This window comes from Teleopsis dalmanni, chromosome 2 (assembly GCF_002237135.1).
Source record: "Teleopsis dalmanni isolate 2A chromosome 2, ASM223713v2, whole genome shotgun sequence".
Classification (NCBI taxonomy): Eukaryota; Metazoa; Arthropoda; class Insecta; order Diptera; family Diopsidae; genus Teleopsis; species Teleopsis dalmanni.
The window spans coordinates 227344531-227367243 of NC_051847.1; the positions used below are offsets into that span (position 1 = coordinate 227344531).

The window sequence follows — 22713 nt, forward strand, 5'->3', positions numbered from 1 at the left end:
CAAAAGAATAGTGCGTTTTAATTGTATTCTGAGCCGCTCGACTACACATATTATCGTTATTTTTGTCAATGTTGTTGAGAATTTTTTTATATAGCTTTCATCCGATTAAACTGAAATAAAAATGTTCATTTATTTTAAAATAAACATTTTTTTCGGAAATATTTGTAGATTTCAAGAACTCAAGTTACAAACTTAGTAACCGAGTAACATGATAATAGTGCAAAGGAATAAAAATAAAATACATTTACTTTAAATGTGCCCGCTTTGCACTGTTAATATATTACTCCTTTTTCGGTATCATGAAAGTCCTTATCATGTGTGTATATTAAACTCTATTGAAAAATACCTTTAGCAGAATATTAAATTTTACAAATATTGTTTATATATTTAATTAATTGACATCATTATGACTTGAATATAGCACTTATCGTCATTGTAATCGCAATAAAGATTATCAACCTTATCAGATATTTTTCCGAGTAATGAAATTAAAACCTTAATTAACAAAATTAAACAAAAGCAAGTAAATATGCACGGAAATTAGTGTGTAGAAAATACGCTCATTAAAATTTTAATTCATGTTTGTACATTGAATCAATAATTGCTTCAACACTTCAACAAATTAATTGCAAAATTAAATTAAATTACACACGCAAAGGTTACAAATGTTAAATCATTCACAATTGACGCCAGCAGTGGCGTTGCTTCCGGTTGTGTATGCAAAACGATTTAAATTACATTTGCTCTCCTGCCGTTATTGTTCGCTGCGAATAAAAACGGAGCAGGCACGAGGTCTGCTCCTTAATCCTTTACAGTTTCGTTTTAGTTCCACAATTTTTTTTTTTTTTTTGTGAATTTTAAACATGCAAACTTTAGCACTTCGAAAGGGGAAAGGAGTTTCGAAGGAGTGAATACTCATGTACTTGTCCCTTGTTTGAACGGACAAAAAGCTGTTTAGTTAGTTAAGTGTCCCAGTACGTTGAATATTGGGAGCTATTAGGAAAATATGCTGACGGCTGCCAAACAAATAAGCAAATCCAAGTTGAAAGTAATAACGTGGAAGGTGATTAATTTGCTCCTTGTAACTCCGCTAAGCGCGTTAGGTATTACGCATATAAATGTGATTTTTCTTACAACATTCTTATAACACGATAATTACAGTACCTTTATTAAAAGTATTAGCAAATTTTTGCTAGAAACTCATTTAAATGAAAACCGCCACTTCAAAGCAAATTTTATTTTCACATCCTGTATAATTCAACATTCCACGCTAGGAAAATGTTGTGACATTGCAATACTAATGTGCTGTAATTATGTTGAAGGAAGTGTTTGCTCCTTTGGTTGCTTTGAAGGATAACATTTCACTAATCTCGATAACATTTCAATCTGATTCTCTGTTGTTAGACCTTAAAAATTTAGTAATGTTATCGGCAATACTGATTCAATAAGAAAGATTGTGTGTTATAATTAAAAAGTGGATTAACAGGAGTATCTCATCTTGTAAAGCATACGAAAAACGTTTCTGTATAATCACATTTTATTATAATAGAAATAATATTGCGCAAAATTTAAATATACAGCTTTAAGGATCAAGGCATTTATGAGCAATAAATGTATTCAAGTCGGAACGCTTTCTGGTGTTTAAGAATAATAGTAATACTAAATCTAGATGATATAATAGGTTATAATAATAATAGTAATAGTAATAATAAAAATTTTTTGTACTAAATAATTTTCTATTGAGATGATGGGGTCTACGTATTACCAATAATATATAACTGTATTTGTACAATTATCCATCGACTCTCGATTTCATTATATTCTTAAATATTGCTGAGAGTATCTGTTAAATATATATCTAAAACATTAGCTGGATGTTGAAATGGTCAGGATCAAATTTTGTACTCATATTACAGTTTTAGTTATATATCATTTTAATAAAGAGATCTTCCGGACAGTAGTGTACTACAACAAGAAAAACTCATTTTATATTATTTTTAATTAATTGATTTTTTGGTGTCCTGCCAAATCTGAAGCTCAGAGTCAGCGCACTTTAACCAACTGACCCAAAGCAGTATTTGACTTTCATGTTTGACTTTCACACTTCTCTGGAGTTTTGTTAATTTGTTATGAAAATTTTATTAACAAATTCACTTGCTGTGTTTAAATTAGAACGAAATCATAAACCAGCTTTAGAATAACTGAATTAATTTATTATATTTTTATTTTTATTATTTTTAATATTGTTAAATTTCAATACTATTCTGTTTGTTGAGGTATTATTTATCGCATGATTTATATATTCTTTCTTATGTATAGAACTTAATCTAGGAACGTTGTACTGAGACAATCATGCTGATGTTACTATTTTAATCAAAGGTTGTGAAGCTGTGAATGTAGCTAACAAAAAATTTAATTATTGAAGCACATTTTTAAACTCCAATTATAATTCTGGAAATAATTTTTAAAATAAGAAAAACTAATGAAATCAATTACAGTACTTTTAAAAGTTAATGAAAGGCACTAATTACGTTAAAATTTTATTGGCAGAATTCTACCTAAATTAACCTTCGTCATGTGAAGCCAAAATCCTTGTAGTCAATAAATGTTTCCTTTTTTCTTGGACTTTTCCTCCTTATTTCTCTATACCCAAGTGCTGTGTCAAAATGCCATTGAAACATTTATCAATGAGCAACACAGCTGTTGCGTTCGGAATTTTCGTATTTCTAATTTGTTTTTTGATAAAAAAAAATTTGAAAATATTTTCTCCCTCCTTGCATCTAGCCTTGCTGGTTTATGGAGCAAACTTACCAGAAATAAAACCAAAAGCCACGAAATTTATGAGTTTTTGTTTTACTACCAACGAAAGGAAAATAAATGAAATGCAGAAAAAATAACAAAATAATAACGAAGTGAACAAAACAGCATTAAATCACACAAATTATTAATGACAATGTTAACAATCAAAATTTATGTCCGTAAACACTCGAAATGTTCGGAGCTATAAAATTATTCGAAATATCCTCATTAACTCTTGTAAAACAATAAACCACACGTTAAAACTTATAAAGTGTGAATTTATTAATAAAATTAAATTTCATTTTCCTCCACAGGGAAATGCTTCTACAGGGAAATGCCTCTACAGGGAAATGCCTCTACAGGCATTATTAAAGTTACTCATACGCCATGCGAACGCCTTACATGCATTGTGAAAGTTACTCATACGCCACGTGAAGAATTTTGTATACTCCAAATTAATAAATTTCTTTTCATTTAAAAAATATAAAAATTTACTTTTATATTTAGTATTTCTGATTTAATTGTTTTATTTGGAAATCATTCTATAAACCATAAAGTTTTTGAGCACATAATTTAAATTGGTTGTGCTTTTACTGATCCTTCAATCAAATTTGTAAATCCTTTCCGTAAATAAATTTCAAATAAATATGTTAATTTACAAGACAAAGACATTTTCTGCGCGCATAGGCAATTTACCCAGAACAGCAGAACCCAGAACCACGCTGTAGTCACATAAAATGTTAACTCGTAACCATTAACAGAGATACGTAGACATCCGTGCGAACCTCTTTGTAGTTTGGTTACTGGTGTGCGTCCACATATTATTGTGCCATGGTGAATACGCATATTTATATCCGGTCTGACAATTCTGATAATAAAGCGACTATAAAGTGTCATCAAGTGAAATATATGGAAACTTTAAGTTCGGTGCCGATAAGGGGAGAATTTAAAGGGACACTCAAATATGCCAACTAAAGGATAATTTTATTTAAACTGACATATATGGCACGACATATAAACACATAAAACTATTTTATTTTGAGTTTTAGAAATTTTCAATTTAAGTGGAGAAAAATTTTAATATTTATAAATATTTATTTAAAAGCAACGTGTGGTGAAAAGCAATCTTAACCATTTATTATATATGTAGCAACCATATTATAGAGAAACTCAATTTATGTTTCCATTCCAAAATAGTTGGGATTCAAATAAATGGGATCAAATCGAAATAATATAGTCTCTTTGCAAAGGGAATATTTAATTACTTTCAATTTGAAGTGAAATGTTTTTATCTTGAAACTATAAATAGGTTGCTGACATAAGTTCTCAATAAACAAAGTCATATATCACACAATACTCCTTGTACTAATTTCTTTATATCCTTTTAAAATAATAAGGAAAAATGAAAACCATTTGAGGGGATTTTAAGGACTTTATTTAAGAAACACTATTAAAGGAGCTTAATTTGGTTAAGTAATTAATTGAATTTGGAAAGAAAAAAAGAAATATCTTTATTTGTGTGATAATGTGCACAATTTAGATGGGTTACACTCTGACATGGTGTAATAACTTTATTTAATAACAGATAAAAACAAACAACATGGGAAAATATTTATTATGATAAATTGCCATTCTGTTTAATCTAGGTAAGCAAAGTAGGTTTATTGAAATAAAACATATACTACTAAGTTCTGGTTCTTTTTTCAACTTTTTTTGCTAATGCAGCGGAGTGCACGTTTCGGAAGGAAGTCTATTTAGATTATCGGTAATAACTACTTTCAGCTTATATGAACACAGATATCATATACAACTAAATAAAAAGAATCATTTATTGCTTATATTTTATATGGTTAGTAATCATTTTTATTTTGTTTTAGTGCTGTTATGAAAAGGATTACATGTATGGATTGGTTTTACTTTACAATACTGAGTAACTTATTAATATATATTCCAATGTCACATCTCCAGATTTTATTTTATTAAATTTGGAATATAGATTTTTTTTACCATAAAAACGTTTTTCTTACAGGAATGAACTACAACAACAGAAATTCATTTTTATATTATTAAATATTTGAATAACCATACAGCTTTTTCAATCCTGAACATGAATTATTATATTATATTACTATAGTTTATTATTATAAGTCTGTTATCGCCTAAATTGCTAGAATTATGAAAATTAGAAAAATTAGGGTTGAAAATACCCTACATTAATATAGCAAACATTGTAACATAATAATATATATGATAATATATTTGTAAAGATAGTAGAAGGAAGAATTCCAAATGCCGGACTTTCGTTCTTTTTTTGACCTTTCATGAAATGTAATTAAAAATTATACAGTCCACTAAAATTAGCCATAACAGACAACATATTATTTTAACATTGGTAGTAAAAAAAGTAAAGTTAGCTTTAAGATTATTTTGTATAAATGGAGAACAATGTTTTAAATAAAATCAGTAATTTCAAAATACTCACTCGGTGTACTTTAATAATTTAATAGTCTTGGAAATAATTCTTGTATTTAATTATTCGTAAATAATTTTTTGGGACTGCAAGTATCAGGAATCGAATTCGTGTCCTGCCAAATTTTGAAGCTCAGAGTCAGCGCACCTTAACCAACTGACCCAAAATCGTATTTGACTTTTATGTTCGTACATTTTTCTGGAGTTTTGCTAATTTGTTGTGAAAGTTTTATTAACAATTTGACTTGCTGTGTTTGTATTAGAGCGAAATCATAAGCCAGCTTTAGAATAATCGAATTAATTAATTATATTTTTATTATTTTTAATTGTTAAGTTTTAATACTATTCTATTTTCAATACTATTTTCGTTCTCTTTAATAAAGTCTGTAAACTTAAAAATATATCCTCTTAATAGAGCGTACATTTTAGCCTAACATATTTCTTTTGGCTCTGATAATAATAGTACTGATAGGGAAAAAAATTGAAGTAGTTTTTATTGTTTTAGTAAGATACATTTAGGTTCAAGCACATTCCAATGTATAATAATTAAAAAAAAAAGTTTCAATTTCATATAGAAAATAAAATAAAATTAAGCTATTTGAGCCAGTGCACTTGAGTACTTTTACTCTTTATTAACTCGAGGTATCTTCAAAATCCCTCTTTATGTTATGTCTAAAATTTTTTGTTGAAATATTGTATAATGAAGCTTAGAACTGAAATCTGAAATAATAAATATCCGTAGAGGAAATCTTAACAAAATGCGTCAAATTCATATGTGAAAAGTACGAATCCTTTAAGATTTCCTTGAATGAGAATTGCACATCTATGACACAGAAAAACATAATAATAAACTTGACTGCTAGAAAAGGACCGTCAATCAATACTAAGAAATAAAAAATGAAGCAAATAATATTCAGAAACTCAAACCCAGGCAGAGAGTAATCCAAAAGGTAAACAACAAAATTGTTTCCTCAATTCAATGCAACCGCAAAAAAAGGAACTTCATGAAAAATAGAACAAATAAAATTGATGACATATTGAAAGGACAACTGCGAAAGGGAATGAGATAGGCAAGACAGTGTGGTAATGTCAACGGCAGCGGCAGCGGCAGCGGCACTGGTAACGTTAACGATACTGATTATAACAGAATAAAAAATTCATGAGCGCAATTGTCAGGTGCGACAGTTGCGACATGTATAAATTGCAAAAGATATACAAATGCCTTTGTGTTGTTAAAATTAAAATTCATGAAATTGATTTGTAGCAGTCAAGATGTGCTTAGTGCGGAGCGAGAAGGGAGCAAAAAATTACAAACAAAAATAAGATGATAATGCGAAGGTAGACAACGAATGATCCTGGCCGAAATGTCACACAAACAAGCTTCAATCACGACGACAAAAGGGATGACTCCTTCACTACTACAGAGCGCTAAGGCAGCCTGTGTAAGCCAGTGAAGGTAACGAACGCAAAGGTACATGTAGCATGTAGCAAAGCAACAATAATGTTGCCAGCAACACTAGTGACGTCAATGTTACGTGAGTAGCTGATTGATTGATTAATGTTTTGCATTGTAACGGAATAGTTAAATATTGATTGAGTACGCACACAGAACCAATTGAGCTTCTTTGTGTTGAATAGAAACGTAGTTGACTTTCTGGCGATACAGAATACACTTGTATTGGTATGGGTGTAGGTGAGCCTGAATGTTATGAAGTTTGTTCACAAGGACACTTATGGCGTTTTATTTGTCTGTTTGTTTGTTTGTCTGTTTGATTTGCCGTGTTTTTGTCATTTGCATTGTTTTCTATTTGCATTTCGTTTAACATTTGCGGTTGACATTAGTGCAGTTTGGTACTTCGAAGTCAAATCAAAATCGATTGGCAATTAACAGTGACGTGACACTTATTTCGGATTTTTGTACTACAAAGAATGTCAATTGCTCAATCATTATTATGCGTATTAATTTTTGAATGCCATGTTTTGAAATGAATACGTTTGGAAAACAAAGCCTGTTGACTCACGTCAAATCCTAACGAAAAATATATTATTTAATTTATCATAAATCTGCATTTCAATTTTATTGTCAAAATTTTATATGTAACGCAATTAACAAGTCTTATATTCAATCAGTTAAAGTGTGCTTTGAGGTAATTTCAACAACAGTGACGTAAACAATAAATATCAATAAATACTCGGTGGTAGAAAGTAAGCATAGAAGGTAAATTGTCTGATTTTACTTAAGTTGAAAAACGCCAGAATGATCCTTTTTACTATTCTCTCTAAGTTGACATACAACCTCAAGTGGGTCCGTTTGGAGGGCTACAATCATTTGCACATAATGAACTAGTGATTATGTGGTTATGTGTCGGGCTTGAAATCCACCTTATAAAACATCGCTCTAAGGAAAATGAAGAGGAAGTCTTAGATAAGGACACGTCTTTAATGGTCAAATAAATAAAAAAAAAAATACTTGGTTTTTTAAATAGAATTATATTTAAATATTTTAAACAAATTACCATTTTAATTTAATAAGAAACAGCTTTTAATTAAATATATTAAATTTATCTTGTAGATGAGTATTTAATTGCTATACTGACTTTATCGTAATTTTAAATGACATTTTGTATTTTCTCACATATCAAAATATCACAAAATAATACACTAATACTACCAATATATTAATAGCATATATAAAATCACATTATTATTGAAATTTGACTAAAATTAATTTAATAATGAAATGAATGAAAGTTAATAAAACTCTATTAAAGCCACATCCTTGTTAGATGGCCTCATGATGCAACAATGTCTATCAGAGGAAAATGAAATTTGTTAAAGTCACTGAGCTCAGCAGGAGCCTGCAACCAGAACCACAGCAACAGTAACAGCAACAATAATTCTAGTTGCAGCAGCAACAGTTTCTGTTAATATAATAATCAGGTCAAAAATGTCCTTTAATAGGACAGTTTTCGTCAATGTGATGCTTACTTAATTGTTTGTGCTTTAAAATGTAAGCAGACGAAGGAGTAATAAATGACGTGCAAGAAATTCCTGCTGAGGGCGGTATTTACCTTTGCATGACATCCTATCTGGTAAGGATTATGGCTAAACGACTTAACTATGGTTACTGAATTTAAAACTATTTATCCATAATATCATTAAAATCTAGGGATTAAGATTATTAGCTTTCGTAGAAGATGAAACGTCTTTATGTATTCTTGGGTTATGCTAGTAAATTGATAAGTTTGATTATATTAATATTCATTACTTGGATAGAAAGGAAAAGCTCATAACGATAGAAAAAGACAATAGAAAATAATCAATTAAAAATATGAATCCAGAATAGATGGATGTTATTCTCTTCATTAGAAAGCATAAAATCCATCTCTTCTTCCTACCCAAGATAAGAGGTATTACGGTGGGTTTAAGCACGAAAGACAAATATCTGGGTATCATTCTGGACTTGAAACTCAGCTGGACGGATAATTTGGCTGAAAGGGCCCCTAAAATCACATGAGCAACTTACTGCTGAAGAATAGCCATGTGCCGCGGTTTGGGTCTCCAACTTCGAATCATACTCTGGTTTTACACAGGTGTTGTCTAACCTGCCTTTTGGTGGCAACCTACTATAAAGACGAGCTATACAAAATTAATTGACAAAACAAGGAGGAGCTCTACGCTCTACCCTCTCGAATGCCTTTTTCAATCCGCTTCAGTGGCTGCCATCTTGGCTGTTGTTTATAAATTCTTCTTTGAAGAAGCAGCGTTATAAAGCTGTGAAAGCCTAATTTCTCAGTACTCATATCTACCAACCCATAGAAAGATTTATCTGTTAACAGCTGTACTTACTGAATCCATTTAAGCTATCTCTGTAAATGAAAAATATATCAAGATTTGAATAAATTCCACAAGTCATACACAAGGCTTTGTTCAGTGCAATGAACTGAATGCAGGAGTGACTTCTAATTTAAACTTGGTAAATACACATGTTTGTAATTTTTTGTCAATGTGTATTTTGGTTTGTGTCCTTGCTAAAATTATAATTAACTCATAGTGCAGATTAGGAATAGAACTTAAATAAATGTTTTATTAGAGCCCCAGGCACAGTCACAGGCACAGTCACAGGCACAGTCACAACCACTACTACTGCTTCTATTGCTGGTGCTTATTAATTTATTAAATTGACATTAGTGCTCCATTACCTTCAACTACACTCGGCCCACACTTTCTGCTGAGGACTAAACTATCGTTATGCGAATTTAATTATGAATTAATTAGCATGTCTATTATGCGCTTATAAGCATTGCTGTGGTCCTTATGTGTATGTGAGTGACGTTTATGTTTGCGTGGGTGTTGGTGTTTAATTTCATGTCAGCCTTGTGTTTATGTTGATGTGTTGTTGATAATAAACGGTCAGTGTGGTATGCAAAAAAAATATTATTTCACTAAAAATAACTAAAAATATTGCAGTGCCAAAACGACTCGGTTGACTCGGTTTGGGTTTATTTAAGGAATACGCATTTAAGGATTTCATGTAGGCAGTTTATACCTAAAATAGATTTTTACTTTACATAATCTTCCGGACCTTTTCAAACAGACATTGAAGTATTTACTTAAATTTTATGTGGCCTTAATGTATTTTTAATAAAAGATAATACTGTCCTCTTGCACCACAAGTTTATCTAGTATCCTTACGGTTTGTTTGTTTTATGAGAAAATTTAAAAATTTGTTTGCTCTGAGATATTTATTGTACTTCAAATTTGCATATGTTTCCATATTTGCAGACGTGAACCCATAAGAAATAATCAAACTATTTAATTAAACTTGTTTCGAAAGTAATTATCCTTTTCTGATAATAAATTTATGTACCCAAAATAAATACCGAAATTTAAATTTCGAATTGCTAGTGAGAGATTTGGAGATGCTTCCTCCTTTATCTGTGGTTAAGTGTGCAAAATGACTTTTCCATATGGAATTTTATGATGCCTCTGTTGGTTTTTTGGCTACCAGCTGAATCGCATTCAGTTTTATGTACCAAAAAGTTTAGCTTTGAAACTTGTGCTGTTTGTGGAAAAGTATCTTTCTGTACATTTGGTACCGAATACAGCAAGCACCACAGCCACGGTCGGCATAATTGCTTACGGTTCGTGCCCCACTAGTCTTGGCGGGAGTGCAAATTTCACAAGTTGCAGAAGTACATCAGAAAATGCTAAATTGCAATTCCAGCACAAAAAATGTTTAATAATTCCATGCCATGCACTCACCTTATCTGCAAATAACAAGGATATCTTTGTGCGTAAATGTGTTTGTATATGTTAACGTTTGTTGGTGCAATGCAGTGCTTACGGTTGGTCAATGGCTATTGTGTCCAAGTGTTTGCACTTCAGTATGCTTAATTGTGTTGCAGTTGATTTTTATGAGCCATCATTGCTTAAATGTGTCCTAAAATTGCTTACATTTTAATGAATGACCAAAAATGCTAAAATCTCTTTCATTTTTATTCAAATTAAAGAATAAAATTCATTGAGAATATTCAAGAATGTATACCCGCAAATTGACAAGCTTCTGGTTTCCTTATGGTACGAAGCATTGCTATCTTAATACCTTAATCTTACTGAATAGACAAAATTAAGCTTTCATATGAAGTCTAAAGTGTGCCTCATTGAAAAGTTTGAAATATTACACAAAGATACGGGTTTATGGGCAAGTCTGTTCCTCTTTATCCAAATCAAATCTAGATAGTCACGAAGAATTTGATGAAAAGTCTTCTCTTCTTTTAGACAGAAGTGACATTCTGCCATCTCTGACAGTTTCAACTTGTTGGGCAGAACAGGTGGTGATGATCTGTCAGATTACTTACTAGCAGTCTTAGCTCTGTTCCACTAGGGAAGGACACCACTTTGATGCTATATGGTCGAAGCAGCTCTTTAGCTTGGTGATAACTCTTAATTTTGCCATAATGTCAATGCCTTTTGGTTTTTATCCAATTTTATACTAAGGGTCCGATTTACAAAACTTTATGTTTGAATTAGATCTTGTAAATTTACAAGTCTGGAAGACAGCAATAAATAAGAGTGAAATATAATTGTGGTATTTTATATGGGTAACAAATATGTTCATAATTATGTGTCATAGAAATTATACGAATATACTACTATTTCGAGATATTTGCTATTACTAGATATTTGTAGTTTTTGCTGTTACTTGCTAATGATGTAGTTAGTATTTATACGATAATGAAAAAGATATGCTAGTAAGCCAATTTAATACCATCATCTACATGAAACGGTCACCGACTTGGAAAACAAACCTCTCAACCGGTTCTCTGTCGATGCTATCTAATTATGCGCCCCTAGGGCCGAAACGAATCATTCACAACATCTCTCTTGCGAATATAAAGTCTAACTCATGTTTATTTAAAATAGTGAGCTTTCATATATTTTAAGTATTTCCTTTGATGTTAGGATCTCCTGTATGGTTGCGAAACTTAGTTTGTTACAGAAAACATATAAAGCAAGCTGAGAGTATTTGTTAACCGGTGTCTCCGCAGAATTTTGCGTATTTTCTGGCCAAACAGAATATCAAATCAAGACCTTTGGACCAGAACAAATGTTAGAGATGTCAACCTTGATATTCGTAAAAGAAAATTTGGATGGATCGGCCATACACTTCGAAAGGCTCCCACCAAAATTTGTCAACAGGCGCTGGCATGCAAGCCGCAAAGTAGTAGAGGAAGAGGCCGTCCAAAAACAACATGGAGAAGGTCAATGTTGAATGAAATAATCACCATTTTGCAGCCTCTAGGAAGAAGAATAAACAACATTACAGATATTAAGGACGTAGCGTTGCGGCGCAAAAGGTGGAAGTAACTTATAGACAGCCTATGCCCAGTATAAGAGGCTGCTAGAATTTATAGACGTCGAGCAAGGCTTATTATTATTTGATGTTAGGATAGGACTGCTTCAGATTACTTAGGATTTAAATCGGTAAGAGTAAAATGAATGTTACCTTGGCATTTATGTCATGAATAATAATTTAATAGATCTTTCCGATCAACTTGTGTTTGTCCTTTCTTTCTTTCTTTGCTATTCGAAAACCCCTTAAAAACTGTTAAATTAAAGTTAAAAAAGTGGTTCTTATTTCTGACCAATAATCAGTAAAAAGCTAACTGTTTTAGTTACTCGTAAATAAAAATTTAAATGGTTGAAAACTATATACTTATAACGTAAAATTCTTCAAAGAGCTTAACTTCGCTGTTTGGCAAATACGTCATTTGATGACGACATATTTGCATATCCATTGGTTTATTGAAAAATTATTAACCCAAACAGATTTGTTTGGGTAGAACCATTGTATAATATTAATTCTAAGACTTGAAGCACTACATACGAAGTACCTTTTATGAAAGTAATTTAATAGCCTTCAGTCCAGTTATTCGAAAACTTTAATCTTCTTTTAACTCGATTATCCTTGTTATGGCTATTCTTCACAGTTACAATATATACTTAGCAACATTTGAAGCTACGCAAATTATTTATTTATTTTCTGAATGAAAATGCCAAACAATTTATAAAAGTCAAACATTTATCTGAGAATAGTTTTATTTTTTTTATTGCAATTTTGTAATTTTTGAGCAATAACTCAGCAGAACTTAAGATATCAATAAACTTGCAATCGTGTTACTCAAGTTGCTCAACTTTTCCTGATAAAAACGCTAAGGAAAAACAAATTGAGAAAAAAATAAAGAGTCAAGCGCGTTTTTTTTTTGTTGATATCAAACCTTTCAGGATTTTTCTTACCTTAATTGAGCACTCAAGTGGAATCAACTTTTTATAATCCTCCTCTAACCACCATCCTCCACTCATTCCACTCCCTCCACTCCCTCCATCGACTTATCCCATAATAAGGAAAATAATTTACGTGTAACAATAAAAAAAATTGTTATCGAAGGTCTCAAATCGAAATTTTGGAATTATTTTCTCCGCACAAAAGCAAATTGCCATTTGGGCTGAAAATGATTTCGTACGAATATTGAGGAATAGTTTAGAAGGGGGAACGGAAATACATGAAAGGGAAATATCAAAAATAAAAATTACAGAGTCGAGTTAAGGATTCAAATGAACCGCAAAAGTTATTGCGATGTTGTAACTTTCTATCCTTTTGCTATGGAAAAAGCGCACTTGCTGTGATATTCTCAAATCGAGCATTGGTGGAAGTTGGACAAATTAGGCTAACTAAGGGGAAAGCTGATGTCATTATGTTCACGAAAGGAAGTGGTTCAGTCGATTGTCGATGAAATGAAAGAGTACTTTAAGCAACTGGAATATTTGCAATCACAGCAACACATAAAATATATAAAAATATGACGTTTTAACATTTTAGTTTAAATAATAATGATTCTTTTTAATATATTGTGTCGATAAGATTTTCACAATTTGAGATTTCAATACACTCTTCTACTTATCTTAGGTATTTTCTTTCTTAAAGAAAATGCTTAAAAATATAAAAAAAGAAAAAATAATAAAATAAAATTCTGAATAATAATTTATCCTTAAAAAGTAAAAGGCTACTACTGCATTGCGGATATAGCTTTGTGTTAAAAACAAATATTTGTTCCAAAAGGACACCCAGAACTGCAGTCGGCGAGTTTTTGATTAAATTAAAACTGAATTGGACTTAATGAAGCTGCAATTTCGACTGCGCTGATAAAGTACACAACTTGGTTTTTCCCTTAATTCATTTTTTCACGAAGTTTATTAAATGAAAGCGAAGTTGTAATTTTATTTGCCCTTCATTAAAATACATTAAACTTTTACACAGTCCTTGTTAAAGCTGCAAGGACTTGATGTCTATGGCATGGACAAGTTTTTCTCGCAACTAGAACATGTTTATGCTTTTCTCAATATTTTGCTAATTTAGTAGATTCACAGAAGCCTTGCATTAGCTACATAAACATAACTATAAAGACCTATATGAGCCTGGTAAGTATTCACATTTGCGTTGGGACACCTACACATCATCCTAAGGAAATATTGCAATGATTATGCGATATTTATTAAATGATTTATAATTTTAGTTAAGAAAATTTAAAAAATTAAGTAAATATTTCTTTTAAACTGCGAAGAACATATATTTCGAATCGCAATGTGTTGATCTGAAAGGTGAGATTCAAAAGAAATATATCAATTGGCACTTACTGCATTTTGTTATATTACTTTTTAACACAACATGATAAAATAAATATGGAATAAAATTTAAATTTGTGTGTTTTATTTACAAAATCCGAGTACTTTTTAAGCAGAATGTAATCATGACTCAACGTAAGAATTCATAGGAAAAAGTAGTTGAAAAACTCCTCCAAAGCAAACTATTATATTTTGTTAATTTCTATTTGCATTTTCTGCTAGTGTTCCTTTATCCAGAGAGCACACAGAACAAAATATAGAAGATAATAGAATATTTAATAGGTATTAAAAAGGTTAGTAAAAACTCAATACCAGTAAATTGCAGGAATATCTGAGCACGTAGCCGCTTATGAAAAAATCACAGACCTATCTGCACTTTCGTCCGAAAAACTGCGACGAAAGCTTTTGCTGAAAAACCATAACAATTTTATTCTCGATTAAAATAGAGTAAAATGCAAAAAAAAATCCTAGTATTTATTGTAATATTGTGGTAAAGTTAAATACCACCATGAAATATTTTGTAATTATAAATATTTTACATTGTAAATGTTGGTTCATATAACGAAAGTGTATTTGGTCAATGTTAATAATGAAATTGTTAGTATTTTGAGTACATATCAGGAATAAAAAAATTAATTGTTACTTAACACCATTGTTTACCCAGTCCTTTACTATAATAGTCTGACAAAGGAACAGTATATTAACCTACATTCTTCCAATGTTATTATAGCCGCCACTAAAAGAAATATTTGTCAACTGGTCTTACTTAGGCCTGGACCAGTTGTGTTAACAATTTTACAAATAGATAATTAAATCTGCTATTTAAGATAGTTATGCTACGCATGCCAAAACAACCCAATCAGCTTGGGTTAGACTTGATAGACTTGCCTATACATATCATGGAGTAAAGCCTAGAAGTAAAGCCTTGGTATTTGCCTATAGTAAGCGTTGAAGTAAATCTTTAAATCTTAAAACTGCATGGAATACAAGCAGTTGAGTGATAGTTCATGGTAAAGCGTTGCAGTAAGTTTTCGAAACACTACCGTATATAAGTTTATTGTAGTTAGATCATACATTAAGACTGAAAAGTTTTCGGAAATTCTCATTTAAAATTCGCGCGCTGTATATTTTTCGATATTTTAAGTTTATGTAGTTTGGCAGCACTGTCCTTAATTACTATGCCAAAAATGAGCTCGATCTGTCAGACAGTTCGTTTACGGCAGCTGTTGAAACCAGTTCACCTCAGTAGTGCGTTGCGAAATGTCTTCGACGGTCGTACGACCGTCCTGGAAGGCTTTGTACCACTCATAAACTTGAGTTTTCGATAAAACTGATTCCCCATAAGCCTTTTGTAGCATTCGCAACGATTCTGCACACGAAATTTCGTTCGAAACACAAAATTTGATGCAAACTCTTTGTTCAATATTTTTTTCCATTGTTTTTTTCGCAACGCCCTACTGAGGTGAACTGGTTTCAACAGCTGCCGTAAACGAACTGTCTGACAGATCGCGCTCATTTTTGGCATAGTAATTGTCCTTAATTTCTGCCAAACTACATAAACTTAAAATATCGAAAAATATACAGCGCGCGAATTTTAAATGAGAATTTCCGAAAACTTTTCGGTCTTAATGTAGATCAGAACAAAATAGCCAAATCTATATTATACTTATTAATCTATATAAAACTTTGGAGCATAGCCCAAAAAATCCTTGCTAAATAAGTTATCTGTAATTGGGTAGCAGGTCATTGCAAAACAGACAAATCTACTACTGTACAACTACTATTTTGCTTGTGTATAGCTTCAAGAGAAAAGCTATGAAACAACACGATATATAAGAATGGTAGCTATGTATAAAATATACAGATTGATAACATTGAAGTAATATTAAGAGGAATGCAAACAAAACAGTGTTCCCCATACATAAGACGCTAAGTAAACTCTTTCACTTCAAATCCTTTCATATCAAAAAAAAGAAAAACATATCTATGAAATTGATATTCATTGATTAAGTGAACACTTGAATCGATTAGGTATCCAAAAAAATTAAGTAAATTGTGGATTGTTTCGACGATTACTTGAAGTATCTCAAAACCACAGAAACCACTTTAAGTGGCTTATGAGCGAGTGAAGAACAATTAAGGAAGCCACTCAATTCGCAAACAATTGAAAACACACAAATATTTATTGGCCAAATCAATATGGCGTACCAGCACACGCACACACGCACACACACATGCATACAAACACTTCCACCATTTGATTTCATGCCAACACATGCATTTCGTAGTAATTTTCTTCATTGGATTCACGCAACCCGAATGGCATTTGTTGTTTGGTTTAGAATTCCGTCTCAAATGTTCTCCTGCGTGCTGGTAATGAGCCAAACCCACAATTACACTTGAATTACAGAAACCACAGAAAAGCATTCGAAATCCTAAACACTGAAGCCAGCCAGAGACAGAGAATCGAATATAAAATGCAGACTAAAACATTAAATTCACACATACACACAAACACTACATACAGCTCGACAAGGTGATCCTTTACAATTAACCGCTGTACAAGTTGTACTTTCCCTCCTTTTCAGTTTGATGTCTTTTCGCCTTTTGTGCAAACTTAAAGCAAATTACTCGTCAGTTTGCTCGCGAATAATTTAAACAAATTGACACTTTTTAAATGATTTGACGAAGAAGTTATTTTAAGCTCTCGCTTTGGTCTTTTTCTCAATTTACACTTTCATTAATCGCAGCATTCAAATTGTTTTATGTGTATATGTCGATGAGTTGGGAGAGGAGACAATCACCAGCACGCCAGGACGAGTGTATCTATGAGATACTTGACGTTAAAAACCCTTGTACAAGGTGTTATAAGTTGTTTTAGGTTTGGTTGTGTGTTGTGTGTTGTGTGTTGCGTTGTGTTGTTCTGGGCTTCACTTTACTTAGCATCGAGGGTGTTGTATTGTAAATTAACTGTCAACTGGGAGTCAATTTAATATACTTAAACGTGCCAAATACACAACATCAAGCAACAGGAGAGCAACTTAAATTTTATTCGTTAAGTGAAGCAGCAAAACGTGCAAATCATTTGCGCTAAAATTGAGGTTGAAGTTGTTGTTGTTGTTGTTGCTGCTACAACAACCCACCTTTTGAGCACTTAACTTGAGTCAATAAATATTGCTTTGGCAAATTTCTATTTGAAAATAGGTGCTTGAATGCGAGCTGAATTATGCAAAGACTTAATAGGTTTTTCATATTTCAGATACTTTCCGAATTTAATTAATTTACAATTTTAATTAATTTATAAGTTATTTCATTTAATTTTTAATTATTAATAACTTGTCAAAACATTAAGGAAACCTCTTGTGAACATAAAAAATAACTAATTTGTTATTGTTGCAACTTATAATGCTAGATTAAATAAACGGATTTTACAACAAAGAAGTGTTTATCAAAGCCAAATTTATCTCAGATGTGCCCGACCCAGCAATTAGGATATGCACGTTGTACAGCATGCAAATGCTCAGTTACTTGAAGTAACTGACTTTCTTCAAAGTCTAGAAAGTGGTAGTAAGCACCTACCACAGGCATTAGCTTATTATATATTAGTTGACCAACCTATTAATATTGAATTTAGTTAATGCAATCGTAGCTGTTATGAAGGTTATGTGAGATTAAAATCGGATTAACTTTAGAAAATTAATAATAATTAAATATAAATTAATTAATTAATTCACTAATTAAACATTAATAGCGCTTACTTTTGAAGAGACGCTATGACTTTGACGGCGAATTAAACCTATGCAAAAATCCAACGTGTTCTATCTTATTCTTAAAGGTACTTTCGGATTTCAATATTGCCAAATAAAGTGTTTAAACAATATGTTTTATAATATTTTAACAATCGTGAGTAATCGTAGTAATTGCTTTGAATGTAGCGTTTTGTATGCAAATTATGGAAAGGATTAATTTTTGTTTTGAAATTTAATTCCCTGCGCTATTATACTTTAATACAATCGACGGAAATTCAGTATCATTATTTGGAAATCCTATAAAATTTAATTTCATATAGATTTAAACTTATTTGACCACTGACTTTTTAACTGGATATACTCCCATCAACTAGAACACTCTACAGATGGGATATTGAAACATTCTGAACTAATCAAAATATTCGAACAATTCGTTTATATTCGATATTTGGTTTATTTGGATACATTAAATAGATATATGGATGAACATGTTCTGTCAATGACATTCTAATTTTCTTAATTTTTAAACAATTACATGCCAATCGTGTGACCAGTCAATAAATAGCACCTAATAGTTTATATGTCCATCTGTCGTAAAAATATCCAACTTAGGTATGTCTTCTTTACTCCAAATGTGAGAATTTTTTTATTAACAGAGCCACTGAGATGAAAGTGTGCCTCTTACTATCTCACAGTCTATCACTTTAAAAGCATTTTCTTCTGCACGGACATAAACAGTTTGACATGTGCTACTCGAATGTCAATGATAACTAACCATTGCTTGGATAATCTTCATAAATAGATGGTGTTAGTTAAGAGATTTATTTTCATGTATTTGAGTGTCGATATATTGAAAAAAGCACCATTGAAGGAACACCTTATCTAAGTATATGGGACAACGGAAAGTAGTTTTTTACAGTCAAAAATCTATAATTAATGTACATAACTTACTGCACTATAATTAAAATCAAGTACAATAACTTAGAAATATTTAAATTGATTGCATCATTCCACTCTTTGCTTGCATACATAGCAGGAGAAAGTTCTCCAAGCACGTACTTCACATGTAACGCAATCTGCAAATACTTCGTATCCTCATACGAATATTCGATGTATGCCAAGTATGTGCTAAGCAAAGTTTATTGGAAAAATGTTTTCAAATAGCAGAAATAACAGAAACACAACAGAATCAGAAACGAATGTGATGAAAGGATTTAGTCAGTGACTTCTTTGAGATAGGAGATGGAAAAATTGAGGTAAGAGTGGCATTAAAGGAATTTGTTGGTTGCACGTGTTACAATTGCATTTGTTCCGTCATTAAATTTCTGCAGAATTATGCAAGTCAGTATGAGTATTCTACGTAAATGCTTTTCAATTAACAACTTAAACGGAAATAGAATTTTACTTGAGTTTGTCGAGTACACGAGCGGGTTGGGATTTAAAGTGTCCAAATGGCATGAAATTATATTTACTCCATTTTAAAAACATTTTTTCAATTTTAAAATTATCTATTAAATAATTTAATCATTTCAAATTTCTTTATATTTTATATTTTTATATTTTTAATTTTTAATTTTTAATTTTTAATTTTTAATTTTTAATTTTTTTATTCATTTAATTCAGTGCATTGGGTTGAGTGGAAATGCTTGAACTTCTTTATAAAACATTTATCAGAGTGCGGAAAACATGCTGCAATGCTCGGAAAATAGAAAAAGTTTTGAAATACTGCCACTGAGTTCTGAAATATTTTTTTTATAACTATAAAAAGGGCATCGTTATTAATAAAACTCCTGACAAGTGTAATTTTTTATCCTTTTTTGCAGAACATTATTTTTATTTTGCTGAGAGCATAAAAGTCATTTTATTTAACTTTAAACAGTAGGCAAAAAAGCATTGCTGCAGATATATACTTAATAATTTATTATATAGAAGTTGAAAAAATGCAAATACTTAACAAAAGGTCGAGTTATTCATCATCTCAGATTAAAGGTAAAATGTGTTTCAAGGCAATTTTCGACTGATTTATTAAATATGTTACAAAACCATATAGCCATTAGATCAATTACTGGTAATAAATTTAAAGTGTTTAGGTGAGAAATATTTAAAAAGTCTTAATAATCTTGTGGAATATGGTATACATACTAATAAAGAAAATATTATGTTACTTACCAATAGAAGCAGTTTGTTGGGCGTTTGTAACCATAAATTATGAATTGTTACTTCATAGTTTCTATCCATGTTGATAAGCCGCCGCCTAAACGCTGCCGCTCGTAAGCCATGAAAATGGTGCTACGGGTAAATAATTCATCTCATTTGTGACAACATATTGTCTATGCGATCCGTTCAGCTCTATACAATTTTCAAATATTAGTATGTATATAAGATATTACACAAAAAAGGAAAATTTCATCAGCTTACGGTTTATGGTTTATGGTTTATCGTTTATGAAAAAGGATATTTTGTATCAGAATACGTAAGCCTTAATGTTGCACCGCAAATTGAGTAGTACGTCCTTGGCATACAAAGTAAACTGTGTCGCACTAGAAGATTATGAGTTGTCTTATATTTTTATGGCTATTTGCAACACTTGAAGTCGATACAGCACAGTTTCTGTAAGTAAAAATTTAAAATAAAAATTTCATTGAGTTTATGCAAAACTATAGGAAATTCTCTGGCACACAATATATTTTTATTAATCCAAGCTGATCACATACTACATATCACATATCAGCAAATAGCAAACAGCAAATGGCTTAACTTAGAGTATGTGTTCTTTATTCAATTTTAAGATGCAAAATTGTAACAGGAGAAGTTAATATATTTAAGAAGGCGAAATTTATGAGCACATCAGAAATTTTATTACCTTTTAGCGAATAACATCTAAATTCTTAGAAATATTTTGAAGTGGTTGCATTTGAGCAAGAAAAAACTCAAATATTTTGAATATTTTTGGTTTATAAACTGAAACGATTATGGATTCTTATGATACAATATTTATTTTATATAAAAAAAATACCATAGTTTTTGTAGAGAACAGTATTTCATATCGACTTTATAGTACAGTACCTTCTGCTCAAAAAGTATCCGGATTTTGTTGTTTGTTAACTACTCCTTAAGTAATAGACCTTTTTCAAAAATTATGCTATGTTGGTACACCCTTTCTTGACATATGGCACAAATTTGAGCGCCATCTGTCAATTAGTTTGTTTACAGCAGCTGTTAATGTGACATTATCTCAAGTGCATTTAACGATTTTTACTATGGAAAATTATTGTTGTACGCGATTTTTTGATCAAACACGGCACCACTGTCATCGCTCAGGCACCATATTCGCTAGATCTGGATCCTTGCGGCTTTTTCCAGTTCCCGAAACTCAAATTGCCCCTTCGTGGTAAGCGTTTTAAGTCGATTGAATCGGTAAAAGAGAATTCGTTGAAGGAACTCAAAGACATACCTTCACGGGCCTACGAAAAGTGTATGGAAGATTGGGTTAAGCGTTGGCATATGTGTATCGCTTCAGAAGAAGCATATTTTGAATGAGATAAAATAAATTTGAAATAAATTTTAAATTTGTGTGTTTTATTTACAAAGTCCGAGTACTTTTTGAGATGTGTGTACTAGAACTATGACACACAGGATCTAAGTTCAAGTCCCAGCAAGGTTTTGTGGAAAAAGACACTTTAATAAATCTTTAGAAATACTTGGTAGCACTTACTAAATACTAAAGACGTAAAAGTACCTACTCAACTCTGTCAGATATCATGGAATTACAACAGATACATGCATGGTTTTGCGGTCAACAAAATTAATATAGTCTTACCTATGGATGGATAACTGATAAGTAACGTTATATTCCATACAGTGTAGATATCTGGTAACATCTTCATATCTCACAATACATAATGTCAGTTTAAAAAATGTTTTATATAAGTTAACAAGTATAAATATTATTGACGATTCCCACATGGTTTTTGTTTATATATTTTTGTCTCGAATCCTTTAATTCTCTACTCTATAATGTAGTAAATCTTGATTTTCTGCGTTTGTTTTGGCATAGCAAAGGCGAAAAGTAAGACAACATCCATAAGGAAATCAATTTAATTGTGGTTAACGATTAACAACGAAAATCAAGAAAGATTTAAAAGAAATATATGAGGGGGGTTTTGATTGTACTCAATACATCCCCATTTTGTGGAAAGGATAACACCATATGATGTTAAGAATAGTATCGCATGCTTGAGATGTTTTAGTGCAATCAATGAAGAACCAATAGTATACCTATAGTATGCCAATAGCAATATCTGAAAAGTATGGGACTCGCAGTCAAGAGCAGGTTGTATCCTCAAGCTTATGTATACTATTTTGAAATAAATCAAAATTAAGTTACATATGTGATATATGATGCCGACACCAGTTACTTTTAAATTCTTTTGGAATTACCTTTCATTGCTAGAGATACATATTTCGAAAATATTTCTGAGTAGTATAAGACTTTTATGTTTAATATTAT

At 31.2% G+C, this 22713-nt stretch overlaps 1 protein-coding gene across 2 annotated transcripts in view; it reads right to left on the minus strand.

Annotated features, from left to right (window-relative positions):
- Positions 1-22713, minus strand: part of LOC119678368 (octopamine receptor Oamb) — a 107510-nt gene that overhangs the window by 33393 nt on the left and 51404 nt on the right. For both annotated transcript variants that reach the window (XM_038090157.1, XM_038090159.1), the window contains exons 2-3: positions 20622-20813; positions 20373-20552 (exon numbers count right to left, since the gene is read on the minus strand). The gene's annotated coding sequence lies outside the window, so the exon portion shown is untranslated. The remainder of the gene's footprint in view (positions 1-20372; positions 20553-20621; positions 20814-22713) is intronic.